The sequence below is a fragment of the Portunus trituberculatus genome, chromosome 27, assembly GCF_017591435.1.
Source record: "Portunus trituberculatus isolate SZX2019 chromosome 27, ASM1759143v1, whole genome shotgun sequence".
NCBI classification, from domain to species: domain Eukaryota; kingdom Metazoa; phylum Arthropoda; class Malacostraca; order Decapoda; family Portunidae; genus Portunus; species Portunus trituberculatus.
The window spans coordinates 11,739,902-11,744,901 of NC_059281.1; positions in this window are offsets into that span (position 1 = coordinate 11,739,902).

Genomic DNA, 5,000 nt, shown 5'->3' on the forward strand with positions numbered 1-5,000 from the left:
GAGAGAGAGAGAGAGAGAGAGAGAGAGAGAGAGAGAGAGAGAGAGAGAGAGAGAGAGAGAGAGAGGGTGTCTACATCAACTCATATCACAACTCCAGTCCTTAACTCAGCACATTCACTCGTCACTCCCACACCAATCCACACCGCGTCTGTGCGTCATCGCCGTGTTGCTCCGCCTCGCCGCCTTCCTCCCAGCTTGCATCCCTCCGCCCACTCCCCAAACTATTTATTGGCGTTTCTCTGAGGACAGTCCACGATTCCATTAGAGTGAACCACTGCGCACTTCAAAGCTTTGATGGAGTAAGCTTTGCCGCTACCACCACCATCGCTACATGTTCCACCACCGATAACTAATGTGACTGCTACTATTACTGTCATTGCCTTTAACCGCTCCAGTACCATGACGCGTTTCCTTATTCATTCTGCTTACTGCTTGGTGATTTGCTACAGCTTCAGAAACTCATGTGGGGATTAAAATAGTGAAGATTCTGGCCATTGTGCTTCTGACCTCCATAGACCCTTCCTAATGCAAATAAAATCGTCTAATTATAAACCCCAAAAATTAAAACTACCACCACTATTACTACTACTACTACTACTACTACTACTACTACTACTACTACTACTACTACTACTACTACTACTTACTACTACTACCACCACTACTACTACCTATATTAAAAAAAAAACGAGTGTAGTGAGGGCCTAAGCGGTAAAGGGAAGGATTCAGAGTGCCAGTGGCGTGAGTGATGCGAGGCTGGTGTGTGGAAGGTACTGAAGGGAGAGGAAGGGGAGGAATAACTGGTGGAATGGTGAAGGGGAGATAGAGGGATAGAGAAGTGAGAAGAGCGGTGAAGTGGAGGAAGACATGAATGGAGGAGGAAGGGGAAGGATTGCTGGTGAAAGAGGAAAGGGGAGAGGAGAGAATAGGGAGAAGGAAGTCAGGAAAATGGAAAGGAATGGAGATGGAAGGGGAAAGGAGAGAATAGGGAGAGGGAGAGAATAGGGAGAAGGAAGTCAGGAAAATGGGACGGAAGGAAGGGAGATGGAAGGGGAAAGGAAAGAATAGGGAGAGGGGGAGAATAGGGAGTCAGGAAAATGGGACGGAAGGAAGGAGATGGAAGGGGAAAGGAGAGAATAGGGAGAAGGAGAGAATAGGGAGAAGGAAGTCAGGAAAGTGAGGCGGAAGGAAGGGGTTAGAGAGGAAAACTTTGATGGAGATATCTTTGTGGGTGAAAATGACTTGAAATTCCTTGTGCGGCATTTACATAAAAGCGAATTACCTTCCTGATTGCCAGATTCTGATAACAATTGCTTCTAGGATTCTGAACAAACCACCTGTACTCTCTCTCTCTCTCTCTCTCTCTCTCTCTCTCTCTCTCTTGTTTTCACTATATCCCTTTGATGAGATACAAAAGGTTACACGTCATAATTTTCTTTGATCATTTTTTTTCTTTTTAAACAATTATATATGTAAAAAATATTGATGATTCATCCGTGTTTTTCAAAATAAACTTTGGGCACACACACACACACACACACACACACACACACACACACACACACACACACACACACACACACACACACACATCCTCAATCATTTGAAGCTTAAACATCTTCCTTTTGAAACGATTTTTTTTTTCCTTTCGTTCTCTCACACCTCCTAATGTCCTAATGTCTAATGTCTCCTTCACTTATTTCTTATCATTTCATCCCATAATTTACTATACTCGAGTGTGTCCTTTGCCTCTAATAAGCACATGATTCACTGTTTTGGACTATGCGCTGTACCTTCCCTTTCCTGGCAACACAAATCGTGAATGGTATGGACACGTATGAATATGTACGTGAACCAGGAGGCGCCAAAACTGTTGTTCCCCTAAAGTTTAGCAGACGAAACTCACCCTGACAATCGCTTTCATTTTCTGGTCGCTTCCCGCCTTTTCCCTCGACGCTGCCGGGCAAGTTTGTTTATTCAAGTTGCCTCAAATACGTCTATTCGAGTTCCCAAAGCCAGTCTCCAATATCTTCACTGATTTAAGTTTACGCTCTCATCGCCCTCGGGTTAACCTGCGACTTTTGACTGTCTTTTATTTAGTTTCGTGTGTAAGTTTGGTGGTGGCTCCTCCAAAGTGCTTTATTGAGGTGTTTGACTTCGCTGTGTTTTATTTTCCTTTTATTCTTTCGCTACTTATTTATTTTGTGAGTGTTTGCTTGTTATTTGTCTTCTTTATTCACAATTTGCTCAGTTTTTTTTTTTTTATAGTTGTTATTTTTCAGTTCAGGAAGGTTGCGAATTTATTGACAACTTTGTGAACTTGTATGTGAGTATGATGGTCTATTTTGAACTTCATTAGAGTTAGACTGACACTTTGCTAACTTTGTGGCAGTCTATTTCAAATTTCATTAACTCTTAAGACTTTTATTACCTCCTCAAACTTTATTTCCAGCTTCCTTAACTTGAATACCTCACTTTTGTAATCCGTCAATACAAAAAATTCCTCTAATTTAACTAAACATTCAGAAAAAAAAATAATGCAAAACAATCTCATTTTAAACAGCTCTAACTACAAAGAAAGTTATCTAACCTAAATAAACACTGACCAAAAACTATATACTGCATAACAATCTCATTTTCAACACCTTCCCCTTCATAAGATCAAGCCACCAAACATTCGTACGAAAGGGAGGCATTTCAACACTCGACCAACCAAGCATATTCCCATCAAGGCGGACACACAGCGCTTACATTACTGCGTCTCTCTTGGCATGCACGTGGGAAATAATTGTGGATGTCGTCTTGTATGTTTTCTGCTTAATTTCTCTCTTGTTTGCTTTCTATTTAGTCTCTCCACTTCATTGTCTTTCTAGTTGTTATTTTCTCTCTCTCTCTCTCTCTCTCTCTCTCTCTCTCTCTCTCTCTCTCTCTCTCTCTCTCTCTCTCTCTCTCTCTCTCTCTCTCGCAAACCCAAACTATTTCCGTTTCACTTCTTATGAGATCGACACTTAATTTCAACAACATATCTGCGTTGCTCTCTCTCTCTCTCTCTCTCTCTCTCTCTCTCTCTCTCTCTCTCTCTCTCTCTCTCTCCTGACACACATAAGCCAGTATCTAAATAAAAATTATTTTGACAAGAAAAAAAGAAATTCAACTTGAGTCAAGGCCAAGGAAGCCAGATATATGTGTGTGTGTGTGTGTGCGAGAGAGAGAGAGAGAGAGAGAGAGAGAGAGAGAGAGAGAGAGAGAGAGAGAGAGAGAGAGAGTGACAGGTATGGAATGTAAACAGAATAATTTCATCGTCTCTCTCTCTCTCTCTCTCTCTCTCTCTCTCTCTCTCTCTGCTGTTTACTCTAACCAGCTGACTGTTATTCGTCTCTCTGTATAAACTATTGCCCCCATTCTCATCGCGTAAGTTGGAAGTGGAGGTGTTACAAAAATGATTCCTTCTTTTCTTCTCAATTATTTGTCTTCATTGTACAAATCAGTGAGTCACAACCGGCACTAATTTCTCACACTTGAAGGCCGTGTACATGCGAGGTCAGATTGTATCATGCTTCCCTCCCCCGTGTTCCCCTGTCCTCCCCCACGCTGTGTTCCGCTGCTCTGCATGTAACAGTCCAGTCCACTCAGCTGGAGGCCGTCACACACTTCTACGCACGCACGCACCGCCCGCCCTTCTCCTCTCATGCTTTGTTTTATATCTTACTATAAGTTTTCATGGCCCCGCAGTTGTGTATTTAATAGCCAATGCAAGGTTGCAAGTTCATCACACACTTTGACCTTTCAAGTACCCACTATTCATTTCACTCTGGATACTACTACAGGATTTCATGAAGTTTAGGTTTGTATCTATATTGTATTTTGATCATTTAAGATTTTATGGAGTTTGGTGGTGTTTGTCGTACTGAATGGCTTGAGCTTTGCACATAGAAGTGACTAGAAATATTAAGAGATGTAATAAAAGAAAGAAGCAAAATAAAGTCAATAAAATCACCTTTAAACACCAAAGCAAACTTACATGAGGTAAACTGGCAGAGAGACGCGTGGCCGGAGGCTCGTCTTGTTTAATTAGCAAATGCGAGATTTTTACTGTGCAGCTTTTCTATAAATTTTACTTTACTTAGTCTAGTTAGTTAACCTTCCTGCTGCGACATTTTTACTCCCTACTCATCAGTTTTAGCCTCGATTCCTTTGTTAGTTATTTCAAAGATGTGATTTCTTAATTTTTCTTTATCGCTTTTCTCTTACTAAGTTATTATTCTCTTAAGGAACTGAATGCCATCATTTATTCATTGATCTCTCTGTTTTACTTAATTACTTAGTTTATTTCACTGATGCAAGCATTTCCTTTGTCTCTTGCCTCACTTAACATTTCAATATTAATTTACTTTGCTGACTATTTCACTCGAAAAAAAAAAATTAAGTATTTTATCGATTTTTTTCCTAATTAGGGAAAAGCAATCGATGTGTAATTAATTTATCAATATTTTCCTTTCATCTAATTGACTTAATCTCAATGATGCAACCAATTCACGTTATATTTCTCTTTTCTCACAAACCAATTCACTTCACTTACACGACACGCCCGTCCATTCACGTCGAGGGATGAAGATGCGGCGGTGTCATCCCTTTCCCTTTTCCTTTTCTCGGCACCCTCCTCTTCCTCTTCCCCTCCTCATCCTCCTCCTTCTGCTCCTGCTCCTGCTGGTGCTGCTGCTGCTCCTCCTCCTTCTCCTCCTCCTCCTCCTCCTCGCCCTAAGCGTTTAATATCGTGAAAGGAAGGGAGCGTCGTCTGGCGGTGCGGGGGAGGAGCGCCTCGTTTCCGGGAGCGGTCAGACTCGTCACGGAAGGAACGTTTGTCATGTGAGGCTGTCCACATGAACCTGACGGGAATTTCCTTGGTCGACTTGGAGAAAAAAAGATATTACGGAATAGTTCTGGATATGGAGTCAGTGAGTGTGAGGCGGATATGCATGTAAGGTTCCGATGTGTATGAG